Source organism: Lutjanus erythropterus, chromosome 20 (assembly GCF_056507025.1).
Source record: "Lutjanus erythropterus isolate fLutEry1 chromosome 20, fLutEry1.hap2, whole genome shotgun sequence".
Taxonomy (NCBI): domain Eukaryota; kingdom Metazoa; phylum Chordata; class Actinopteri; order Lutjaniformes; family Lutjanidae; genus Lutjanus; species Lutjanus erythropterus.
Window position 1 is genome coordinate 28,966,410 of NC_139336.1, and position 13,584 is coordinate 28,979,993.

General features: G+C 38.4%; 1 protein-coding gene across 1 annotated transcript in view; it reads right to left on the bottom strand.

The window, feature by feature from the left end:
* The window catches only part of sema4d (sema domain, immunoglobulin domain (Ig), transmembrane domain (TM) and short cytoplasmic domain, (semaphorin) 4D), a 56,344-nt gene extending 51,026 nt beyond the window's left edge, over nt 1–5,318 (bottom strand). Inside the window, exon 1 of the mRNA XM_084745525.1 lies at nt 5,152–5,318. The gene's annotated coding sequence lies outside the window, so the exon portion shown is untranslated. The remainder of the gene's footprint in view (nt 1–5,151) is intronic.
* Nucleotides 5,319–13,584: the final 8,266 nt, after the last annotated feature.

Here is a 13,584-nt window from a genome sequence, read left to right on the forward strand (position 1 = left end):
ATTGCTCTCAGTACATGATTTTTTTCCAGACATTTTTTTGCCTTCTTGATTGATAAACTGTGTTCAATTTGGACTATTTTCTGAGTGTTTATTACTTTTACATTAGACTAGTCTAAATAATGGGGAAATTAATCATCTGAAACATCCCATCTTCCTTTATATTTGAGAGAAGGCTGACATCTCTGCAGCTCATATCTCCAAAACTCTGGAACTCACACTAAAACAAATCTAGATGAATTAATAGCACTACAGGTAAGGTAAGTAAAATGAGGTAAAATATGTGGTTTTGATTTAGGGGTGAACTGTGCCTTTAAAGCAAGAGTGTCCTGTTTGCTGCCAGGAGAATCCTGATCGTTAGCTTGCTAATGGGGCAGGAGGGAACAATGAGTCAATGGGTCGTATGAGCCTGCGCCGAAGACGTCACACCTTTTACAGTGACCTCCCCAGCAGGAGCTCCTGTCTGAACCGTTTGCAGGTATTCCAGCCTTTTTCTATCAGATGAAGTGTCTGACGGGAAAACTCAGCAAGAGGGGATGAGAAGAAAGCCTGTGAAGGCTTCTGAATGGTTCCCCTCAAATGCATTAAGAGTTTATTCAATTACCTGACAGTCGCTCTCTGCAGGCATGTGAGGAATCGTGACGTCTCTTAAAACGGGGTCTCCTTTGAGGTGCTCGAATAATTGCATTTGGACTTAAAGAGTGACATAAATGCGGCATGCGTGCTTAATGCGAGTGCCTCCTATATGCAACACTGGATACGCTCCACTAAGAACCAATTTCCAACTTTTTTACAACAGAGAAATTTGGCAACAAGCCAGGGCTTGTGCAGAAACCAAACAAGGCATCCAAGTAAATAAACCCTGTCATTCAAAACAAGTGCCATTTCTGCACAAAGTTGAAACAAAGATCTCCTTCAGCCTGAATGAATTCCCATTTTCCACCCATTTTAAATTGATTATTGACAAAAAAAAGCACGAAAGACGGGCTTGCGTGCTTATGTGTAGTTATCATTAACAAGCAAGAGCATTCTGTGTAATTTCATTTGGCAACATGTGAATCCTGTGCTTCCAATGAATGTGGGAAAAAAGAGCAACTTAAAGATAGTTCAGTTTCTCTACTAATAGAATTAAAACCAATCAAACACAGCAGACAGACGTATTAAAAATAGACTCATTTGCTTTCCTAAAATGGCAAAGCCACATGATTTACCCCCTTAAAAAGCAGGTATGGGAAAATAAAACACACAAACAGCCGAAAAATAAATTTGGGTACAATTCTAAAAGCAAATCAGGGTTTGTGGGTTTTTTTCCCACTTGCCCAGGCAGGAGAGTGGGGCAAAAATATATTTGCCGACTTGCCCCTGTACAAATTATTCTATTTTTTAGTCACAGCTAACTCAGTTAACAGCAGTTAGCAGTTAGCTAAGTTATCTTCGCAACATGTGAAGCGGTCTTCAGAAAACTCAGTAAACGACCTTGGTACTGTATTCCCTGTCGGTCTTGGAGGCTGTGCTTGTTTCTGAGACTGGTCATGAGCCTGATTCTGTCGCTCGCTAACAGCAGCTAAGAGCTAAACGTCGGCTACTTCAGCAACACTTTCGCAGCTAAAGCCATCTGTCCGTCAGGAAAGTTCTGTATTTAAACAACCGAGTTGAGGCTGAACAGTCGGAGGACATCAGCGGGAAACCAGAATATATTTTCTCCGTAAAATATGACCCAGTTTTATCAAAATCCGGGAATTAAATGATTAAGTTATACTTTTGTACAGTGAGGTTCATTCCCCAGAAAAAGTGCAGTCCACTATAGTGAACAGATGTATTATCCCCAAATGCAAGATGAGTCATTAACATTTTTTAATCGTTTTCGAGGAAAAGGCAGTCTCTGAAATAGCATTTAAAACAGGGCGGCACAATAAGGCACAAAAGTCATTTTGCGATTATTTCGACTGAGATTGTGATGCAACATGCAATATGATCGGACAGAACGATCATTTCTGCATCACTATTTTAATCTTTACTAACAAAAATAAGACTATTAAAATCATGATGGTGTGAAATTTGTTAGTGTCTGTACCAAACTGGTAGAACCAGATTTTAGGCCAGTGCATCTGTGCAGCAAAACAGGGATTTATTATAATGCTGTTTTTGCACACATTTGACATTTATATTTGTCAAAAGAACTGCGATTAGATTCAGTGATTTGAATATTGAAATCTGTCATGTTACCATTTCAATAATAATGTGATTAATTGTGCAGCCCTGATTTAAAACAACTAAGAATACCTACAAAACTACTTTTTTTGTCATTGTTGGGCTACATATGGGGCTATAGGTACATATACTGCAATACATATGTGATAAAAACACTGAAATATCAATTTTGACTTCACAGGAACTTTAAATGTCTTGTTTTGTCGGTCTAAAACCCAAAGATAGTCAGACTTATATAATAAACAGAGAAAAGCGGGATATCTCCATTTTTGAGAGACTGAAAATAACATTTTCTGCAATTTTTGCATGAAAAATGACTTAAATATTAATCTATTATGAAAACAGTTAAATAGCTAAATTCTTAATTCTCGGACAAGCCGGCTGATAGATTTACTTGCCCCAAAAAGAATCAAGACTACAGTTCATCATAGCGGAGAAAAGAGCAGGATGGAGAAAGTCACCCGTCTATTTCCACACAAAATAATAAATCTACCATAATTACCCTTCTTTCCAAAGGCAACTCCAAACCCTGAAAGCAGCAGTGACGACTTAACAACACAAACACAACCTGTAACCAGAGGGAAAGTCAAGAGTGACAGACAGAGAACGCCTGAGCCGCTCAGCAGCAGCACGCAGCCGCTGGTTTAATGATTTGTCTGCTGCTGGTGAATGATCACACAGCAATATCCTGTTCTGGCTAGTTCTCCGGGCCCCCCTGAGGCGCCGGCTGACATGATTCTGGCCTGCCCGGGTGCCAGTGAAGCGCCAGCCAGCCCATCATATTGACAAGATCCGGGCGGCTGCCCTCATGCCTGATATGACCCGGCCAAGGACCTGTGGAATCAGACTCGATGAGGCAGAAGAATTACTTATTGAGGCCGCGAGGGACGGGATGTCACAGCCAATGCATTTTGGTGGAACGCTGAGCGGAGAAGACGGAGAGGCGCGGGGGGGTTAATGTCACTAACGAAGCTGCAGAAAACAGATTTAGAAAACACAACAGCTGTATTTAGGGACAAACTAAATGGCTGGCATGGCTCTGGATTCCACAGTGCTTATGCAATGTAAACTAAGCCTGTACATAATGTGAGGGGCGTTTCTTTACTCTCAAGTGGACAGCATTCGTTCATTCATGCATCTCTTATGAGCCTATATGAAATGTTAAAGAGCATCACTTTATCAGGAGCAGGACTGCAAGTAACCAATATTTTCTTTATGAGTTCATTTGATTATCTTCTTGATAAAACGATCGGCTGTTCAGCCTATAAAACATAAATAAATAAGATTTTCCTGATGTCTTCAAACAAGTTTTTTTTGCATAACCCAAAGTCTAAAACCTCAAAATATTAAATTTAGAATTTATCATAGAAAATTACTTCAACAGTTAATCTATAAAGAGCAGAAATGATTGTTTTATCACCAGGCAACTAATCTTTTGAATCCAATTTTTGAAGGAAAACTGTCAAACAAAACATTTTAAGTCATCAGTTTGGACTCCAGCAAACTCATGTGCATTAGAAATAATCATCAGTTGCAGCCCTGCATCAAACTTACATTTGTGCTTGAAAAATTACTTAAACCATGTACTAATGTTGAGCTAAAACAATTTCACAGGAAATTATTATTCATACTAGTTTTTTAAGCTAAAATGCACAAGTTTGAGCTTCTCAAATTTGAATATTTTCTGGTTTTCTCTGTCTTCTCTGACTGAATATCATTAATCAGCAGATTAATCAATGATGAAAATAATTGTTACTTGCAGCCCTAGTTCAGTTTTCCAGCTGACTCCCAGATCTGAAGCAAATCCTCACATGTGAGAGGATGAAACCATCTAACGTCTGGCATTCTTGCTTGAAAAATTCCTCCAAAATTGGTGCAGATTAATTTTTCCATCCATCAGCTAAATAATTATCTCTGATCTGAAGCACTGCACAGAGGATCTGGGCCCTGCGGAGGCATCGGTCTCTTCTTCAGTGGCTCAAAAGCCTGCACTTGATTTTAGGGTTGCAGAAGGTCAGAGAAGGAGCACGGTGATGATGGTGTAGTTTGAATTATACTGCACAGAGCCAAGAAGAGTCACAGGACCTCGGTTAGCCAGGCCAGAGGGCAAATGGTGAGACAGACAGCAGCTCCATAACTTCTTATTACTCCCTCCGGTCCACACATCTCAGCTCAGACTAGACATGCATGCAGGTGAAAGGTTTATGAGCATCCACTGATGAGCCCCAGCTGCACCCCAGCCTGACTGACTGACTGACTGACTGCCCTCCTGTCTGGACATCAGAGCAACTGTACCAAAAACACACCTTCAGAGACAGAGCAGAGCCTGCTGCAGGTATTTATCCAGCGTGAAGTCTGCTGGATGCTCACACCAGTCTTCATGGTATAAACTATGGTTTCACTGCTGTCAATAAAAGTCTTTTGTTGCTGCAGTGAAAGAGCACCCTTGATTTATGCATGCCAAGGCTAGAAACCCCTGAATGACCTCTGGGTGCCAGAATGGCATTTTCAAAGTGCGAGGGGAGTTTAATCTTTAAAAAGATTCATCCGGTGGACACGTAATATTATATACACGAGTTATTTTGCGCTCCAAGGACAGTTGACAGCGACTGCGTGGACTCTTTGCACAACAAGTCGTCCAAACTTTTTTTTTTGTTTGTTTGTTTTTTACGCAATTCGGTTTTAAAACATCGCGGGAAAGTTTGTAGAAGTTTTACGCGCAAAAGAGCGCAGAAAACGAGACTTGTTTTCTCCTTCTTTTGTACCTCACTGGGGTGGATACAGTGCAACAAGTGCAGCTGAGCCTGAAGTCCGCGACAGCACGCATGAATACGAGCAGCGGGGCTGAAATAACTGAGCGGGTTGAAGCAGAAAAGTCCCGGCGAGGCTTTCAGTGGCTCGAGCTCTGCACCGGAGCGAAAGCGCGTCTGTGGCGCGACTCACCGTGGGGAAGGTGTCCGCTTCGTGCCGGCGTGGAGCTCCGGAGATGAGCGTCGGTGCAGCAGCAACAGCGTGACAAAGTTTGGTGTGTGGCTGTCTCTCTCTCTCTCTCAGCTCAGCTCAGCTCAGCTCAGCATGGCGGCCGACTGGATTCAAACCTCTCCGGGCTGTGATATCAACAGACAGGGGGAGGGAGCAGGGTGCAGAGGGGAGGGGGAGGAGGAGGAGGAGGAGGGGAGAGGAGAGACCCAGTGGTGGAAGAAGTATCAGACCTTTTACTGCAGAAAAAATACATAACACCCAGGTAACCCTTGCAAAAAATTAAAAGACCAAAAAGTATATTATTAAAAGTAAACTTACTCAGAGTAAAAGTAAACTATAAGTAGATTAGGCCTATATAATATTACTGGAAAGTTATTAGTGATGCTTTAACACTTTTAATGTTTCAGGTTGTGGAGGTGGAGCACATTTAACTACTTTATATCTTGTTGGACGGTATCATTATAAACTGATCACATGTTTTGTTTATAAAGTCTTAATCTGTAAGGTTTATAGACGTTTTTTCCTTTTGAAATGTAGTGAATTATATGTATAAAGTATAAAAAGTAAAAGCACCTCAAAAACCTCAAAAACCTTCCACCACTTAATACATAATTATTGATTCATGATGTGTAAATCTCTTTTATTCTCTTTGTTACACCTTGTGAATTCCCAATATTATAATAATTCAATAATAATCATATATCATATTGGGATATTATAATGCTTCAACACTTTTTAATGTCACAGCTGGTGGAGGTGGAGTACATCTTACATACTTTATATTTTGTCAGATGGTTTATTCAGTGGCACAGTATCATATTTTATAGATTAATGTCATGTTTTGTTTATAAAATCTGAACTCTGTAACAGCAAAAAAGAGTAAAAACTAAAAGGTTTACCCCTGAAATGTTGTCAAGTATAATTTTAATGTAGCATGATAATGTTGAAATGCTCAATTAAAGTTAAAGTACTTTAAAATTGCATTTAAGTACAGTACTTGAGTAAATGTACTTAGTTACTACCACTTATATTGATTCATTAATGTGTTCATCACTACCTGCTGGGTATAGAATTACCCCCGTGGATCAATAAAATCTTAATCAATAATAATGTATCATAATTTATTAGTTGATTATATTTTGTATTATTAATAAGAATATGCAAAGGAGGCTAACTAAAGTTATCAACAGTGGAGTAAAAACTACAATATTTGCCTGTGAAATGTATGTATAGCTACTTAAGTAAAGTACCTCAAAGCTGTACTTTAGTACAGTACTTGAGTAATGTACTTAGTTACTTTCCACCACTGGAGAGACCAAGTTCAACTTCGACCTGGACTTTTCCTTTCTTTTTCTTCCTTCATGTACGAGCCAGTGATGGAATGTAACAAAGTTCCTACATTGTGTATAAGTACAAGTCTGAGGTACTTGTGCTTTACTTATGTAAAGGTAAATAATGTATTATATAATTAGTTACTTTGCAGATGTATTAGTTTAAACTTTCTCCAGCTGTAACATTTTGTGGTACTTAACCATTAATGCATCAATAATTATAATCCAGTGGTGGTTTTAGTACTTTTACTTAAGAATGGATCTGAGCAGAAGAAAGAAAACCTAAACGGGTCTTTTAAAAACAGTAGTTAAAGTACGTAAATTTGTGCTTTTTAGTCCACTGAATTTCCTTAAAGCTACAGGAGTTACTGGTTACATACAGGTTAAAAATGTAGTCCTTTTACTTAATGACCTGACTGCTTCTTCCATCAATGTTGAGACTAGGATAGTATATAATATAATACTGAGGTCAGGAGTCCAAAATTCCCCTCCACCCGACCACCAACCAAACTCCGTGAGAGAAAAGTATCTGACATTTATTTTTCATAGAATTTGCTTAGTTATTATTTTAACTCCCTACATTATTGTCTTATTGTTGTTTCAAATCCTTACTGACACGTTTTTTACTGATATGTAATCTGGTGAATCCTTTTAATTCAACCTAATCTGTGTAAAAACAGTTGCATTTAAGTTATTTAAGTTTAGCAAAGTATCAAATCAGTTTTAGCAGCACATATGTAATCATATAATGGTAACTCCTTCCTTGTCATGTCGTTAGCCCCTACAAATTTGCAGAAATATGACCGAGGACATGACCTCGGTGTCCTCTGTGGCAGCTATAGCTGCAGTCCTGCGGTGAAGAGTCAGTTACCTTAAACCTCCGTCTGACGCGACTCTGTAGGTGGGGCCAGTGGGTTTAAAAGGTCACCGCCGGAGGTCAAAGTTTATACAACATTTTCCTAAAGGAGGAGTGAATCAAAAACACAGTGAAGGAAAGACAGGCTGACCCTTGTCTCATTGTGCAGGGCGGCGGAGGAGGAGGAGGAGGAGGGAGAGGGGCTTTCCATGGCACTGCGGGCCGAATACAATACCATCTTTGAGTCAAAGACAGATTGCTGCTGGTGGTAGATAGAACAGCAACACAGTCTACCTCTGTGGCTGCTCTGTGGCTTCACTGAATAACAAATGTTAAGGAAATTTACCTGCACATGTCGAGCTGCGATAAGTCTATAATCTGTGGAAGATCATTTCCGCCAAAGTCATGATAAAAAAAACCCCTGCAAATAACTATGACTCATTATTTTGAGAAAGGTCTGTATTCTGTTGTGATACCAAGTCATTATGTTGATGTATTAAGTCATTATTTCGATAAAGTTTGTCATTATTACACCTTCAGAAGAATAAAACAGTTTTTAAATTATCTGCCCTAAAAATCAGTTTATTAAAACTTCCGTTTTGCAGAAAGTTATTTTAGGGGGTCATTTTACGTTTTAAACCCCTCAGTCATGTACTTTTGACATGAGTGGCTCTGACCTCTGAGTCTTGTGGTGTCAATCATGTCCCGTGCCAGTTGACACACACACACACACACACACACACACACACACACACATACACACACTCCTCCTGACTGACTCAGACCAGCGCTGACCCTTAACTCCAGTGTTGTGAATGATTGTGGTCTGCCTTGTAGCATGGATACACCAGCGAGGGACTCTAAATATATCCAACTGGTGTGTCTGAAGCGCTCCGGCATGAAGATCATATACTTACACTGGAAATCTACACCTAACTCCATTACTTTCTCATCTATTGTGTGTGTGTGGGCGTGTTACTGCTTCTCTGTCACATTTACATGTTGAGCATTTATCTGATATTTTTATCTAGAGCAGCTTGCAAATCGTCTTCACTGTGTGGTGCCTGTGTGCTGCTGTGTCTATCTGTTCCTCTTCTTTTAACATTTACAGTTTAAGCATTAAAATGTCATTCTTCTGCAGAATAATAGTAAATTAACCACCAGCAAGTGGACAAGAGAGACCTCCTGACACATTTATCATATAGAAATCAGATATGTACATTAAGGAATATCTTCAAAAATGCAGATCAGCCTAAGTGGCTACAAATCATTTGAGCTCCAGTATTACGTTTGGGTTTCAGCACGCATTCCTCGGTCACCTGTTTTCTCTTAGCAGCACATGTCACAGAGTGAGTGAAGATAAACCCAGCTGCTTTTCGTATTCATTTCAGGCAGCACTTACCAGCCCCTTTTAACTCCAGCCAGCCTTCAACTCTAAGCTCTCAAATCACCAGGGGCTGATATGAAAATAAACAATTTGTAGTATAGCGGATGATGCTGGGGAGTATTAGCATATTCAAGGATCCGGTCTAATTCTTCCCTGTTGGAATAAAGGGACGATTATTAAGGAAACCCATTTCTGCTTATTGTGATGAAAAAAACTAAGACATTTTAATGACAAATTTGTCTGAAATAACTGCTTCGTATCTCAAAATAATGAGTTTGTTTCTAGAATAATTAGTTATATCTGAAAATAATGACTTAGTATCTCAAAATAATGACACAGTATCTCAGAATAATGACTTAGTATCTCTTAATAATGACTTAGTATCAAAAATAATGACTTAGTATAAAAAATAATGACTTAATATCGAAAATAATGACTTAGTTTCTCTAAATAATGACATAGTATCTCTAAATAATGACATAGTATCTCTAAATAATGACATAGTATCCCAAAAGAAAGACTTGGCATCTAGAACTAATGAGAAGGGCAGGCCTATTTCGCTGCTTTTTTTTTAGAAGGGCCAGATTTGAAAAAAGCATTTCCTATGTGTGACTTGTTAGGAATTTAGGAATTTAAATGTATAAAACGATGCACCTTTTAATTTTTTCCTTCACTTTATTAGTTTTCGCAATTAGAAAAGAAACATGATTCACAAAAGTAGAGGAAAAAAAGAAAGCACCTTTATAATCCTCTCCCATTGTTGTTTTTGTCAACACCGTGTTGCATTTTAACATCTTTTTCCATTCAGTCTGACTCGTGATTTCCCTCTGTTTTAACAACCCGAGATCAAACATTTCAAATAATAAAAGTCAGTGCTTAACAACAGACATAACCAATGAACAGGGCTAATTACCCTCCTAATAAAATCATGATATAAACAATGTAAACACCCATAAACTGAGGTCAGTCCAGAAGCTGCCAATTGAATAGGCCTGATGTAAGATCTCACGGTTATAAACAGAGGTGGCTGCAGATTAACACAAAAAACATTAGATATTAATGAGTCAGTAAATTAGTATGTCAGTATATTTTGATGCCAATCCCTTTGTACTTTTACTTAAGTACAATTTAACAATTTTGTGTTCAAGACTTTTACTTGTAACAGAGTATTTCTACACTATTGTATTACTACTTTAACTTAAGTAGAAGATCTGAGTTCTTCTTTTATGGTAATAAATGTACTTAAGTATCACAAGTACAGGTAAAAATTAATTATACATATAAAACATAACTGTAATCTGAGTATAAAGTACAATATTTGTGTCTGAGATGTAGTGGAGCAGAAGTATAAAGTTGCATAAAACAAAAGTACAGCAGACTACTTGAGTAAATGTACTTAGTTACATTCCACCCCTGTGTTGTTGCCTTTGCCTGGCCTCTCCTCTTTGAAGTTTCTTCCTTGTTGAGTAAATTCAATGCCATGCATGACCTATTTTTTTTATACTTAAGCTTAATTATTAGCCTTCAGTTTTCCCTGAAGCATTAATCATATTATGTATAAACCACTTTTGTTGGTTACTTCATATCTTTCACATCATTCATTTGCAGTAGAGCGTTACAGGTTAACTACCACCAGTGTGGCAAAGCAGCACCATCTAGTGGCAAAATACCAGACATGACATCCATATATTTAAAGTTCCCTTCCACTCAAATATGTGTTTTTCTTTTTGTTCCCACAGTTGGATGTTTGAGTTTCGCTGCGCGGTGCGATGAGCTCAGTGAGAGTCCCATTTTCACGGGCGGGCCTACAAGCATGATTTGTGACATCACAAATAGTTTGGAAGGTGATCTTGTTCTAGTATTCAACTTGCAAATCCTCCAGCACACATACGCCGATAATGGGCTTTACAGTGAAGTAGGAAACACCTGTTGTCCAGCAGGAGAACTTATATTTATAGAGTCTGGTTTTTAAAGAAGCAGAGGTTATGTCAAAGCTTAAAAGTAGAGTAATTTCAAACATGTCTGGAGGAGATTTTTCAAGAATGCCCTGCAAGCACATGGCAGTGTCTCACACATGCACGGATCCTACATGCGTCCCTATTTGTGTATTTCTGCTTCAGCTGTATTGAATAGTGTTTGTGCTTCTGCAACATGTCCTAAAATTGTTGCATCACAGGCCGCAGAGGTATATTTGTGATGTTAACAAATCAATTAACAGTGCCCCCTGGTGGGCAGTTACAGCTTCATTTCTGCAGTTGAGCCCCATTATGTTCTGTACAATGCTTGCTGCTCTGCTGTGGGACCACTATCAGTGTGATGTAATTGACCTTGAGTGCCATCAGGATGGTTTTAAAATAGCCAACCTGACTTGCACCATAAGGTCAACGTGAGGACTTGTGCTGCAGGAACATTACTGTAAATGGAATTTGGCTGCAAGTTAAAATAAGGTGAAACTATGTTTATTTATTTAAGATACATAAATGCAATTATTAATCAGACATATTTGCACGGGGACAAAGAGATGAAGATTAAAGTGAAACCTGGTGCTTTTTGACTGCTTGGATATTTAAGTACTGAACTCATGTCAATATGGGCTTAATTATTGTCTCACTTTTCAAAGAATAGACAAACACACATATATGTTTTAGGTTATGGAGAGGATTACTAAGTCCTTCATCATAAACATTATTAATTAAAAATGTGCTCAGGATGTAGTTCTCCTACATCCTGAGCACTACATCCTGTAGTGCTCATAACTCAAACTTCATAAAGTCCTGTGTGTAATTTAACAAATTAACAATCTACCTTAAATTGTGTTATGCAAATTCACACTGGTCAAACACATTCTTAAATTTGATCTCATTTGGATGGAAGGGGAAAAAACTGATAGCATCCCCTCTACTAAACTGCCGTAGTGCACCGTAGAGTTTAAATTCTAAGCAGCAGGTGGAATATGAAACACAGGTTTCCCTGGTAAAAGAAAATGTGATCCTTGTTCTTTCTGTTTCTGTGGGAACTTTCAACTTTTTGGCACATCACGGCTACAAAGAGGACACGTATATAAATATGGAAAAAGATAAGAGATATTAATTCACAGTTATTTTATACATTAATTAATATGCTGGGTGCATTTCAGTCACATAAAATTTTACAAAAAGTATTAAAGTAAAGTAAAAAAAAAAAAATAGTTTAATAGTTCTATGAGAACAGAGGGTTCTGCTTTCAGAGAGGTTGAGCAAATACTTGGGTCTGAAATAAAACGTGATGTAACTGGAATCCAGCTAATTTGATGCACATCAAGAAGAAACTGTGAATTAATATAGACTCACTGATGATTTATTAAGTGTGAAATAATCACATCATATTTCTGCAGTGAGCAACAGGAATGATCCATCCTGCATTCATTAATGCATTAAATTGTCATGAGTCATGCACTGGTTAAGCTTTATATGATTTGTATGCTTATTGTAAAGTGTTCATGGTTCAAATTCTTTTAAATGTTGATGATATTGTAGGCATTCAAAGCAAAAGTCTTTTTCTATTTTTGTAGAAGATTATGCAACTCTTCTGGTGGTAAGTAGATTACAATTACTCAAATTGAGTTCAAAGTAATTTTACATTTAAATTTAGTGAAATTTGATCATTTTATAACAGAAAGGTATGTCAGCTCTTGCTCCATGTGGCTTGAGGGCAACTGACCCTTATTAAACCCCCCTTCCTTTGCACTCTGTGCTCCAATGACAGTTGAACAAGCTCAGTACCTTGGTCAAATTTCTGTTTCTTGTACTTAGATATGTTATGTGTGAGGCTTGTCTACAATGAAAAGAAGACTACATTTTGGAGATGGTTAAAAGCTGTTGCTGGTGGACCTGTAAAAGCAACATAAATTCACATCTTAAGATAACTAGCAAGCCACATTATTATTGCAGTATACAACAATACAAAAAGTTATAAATTAATTTTTAATTGACTTTATCAGTACTTTGTACACATTAATTTCCCAATAAATAGGCATATTCTATACCTTAAAAAAGTCCATCAAAATGAACCCTGGTTCTCACCGGTCACACAGTTGCTGGATGGTGGGAATTATTGAATTTGATACATTCACAAAGGCCCTGTTTGATTGATTGACACCAAATTTTCCTCCACACCTGCACTGTTTTTTAGTTGGTTATAGAGGTTATTTTGCATAGTTTTTAACACAGATATGCCTTGAGATTTTGGCTTGTCCTTTGGTGTGCATTGGCTGCAAAACCCCCCCAAAAAACTGAGTTATCAGATTTAACTAGCTAGCTAGATTGTTAACTAACGTTTTTCTAAAATTAGCTAACGTAAGATGTGACTAGGCCTATATGTTGCTTTTACGAGTCACCAAGCAACATCTTTTAACCATCGTCAAACTTTGGTTGTAGCCCAAGTACAGGACAGAAGAAAATTAACAGAGGTTGCGCTTGGTACCAAGCTTGTTCAACTGTTTTTGGAGCAGTGAGAGATAAGGGGCGGGACTGAGGAAGGGTCAACTGCCCCTGGTCTCCCCTAAGTGACTACAATCATTTTTAATGAGGTGCAGTATTAATACTTTTACTTCAGTAAAGGATCTAAATACTTCCTCAACCTCTGTACAACGTCCTACTCTTATCAGCTTCATGGATTTAGCTTTAGTATTGAAGTATTATAACCCTGCATGTATTACACGCAAAGCCCCCTCACTGCGGGGCGGGCAGAAAGCCGATCCTCCAATCACACGCCCCGCTGCCGTCACGTGTCTCCTGCTGGCCAATAGGGAGGCGCAGATTAGGCAGTTTGCCGCACCCAAG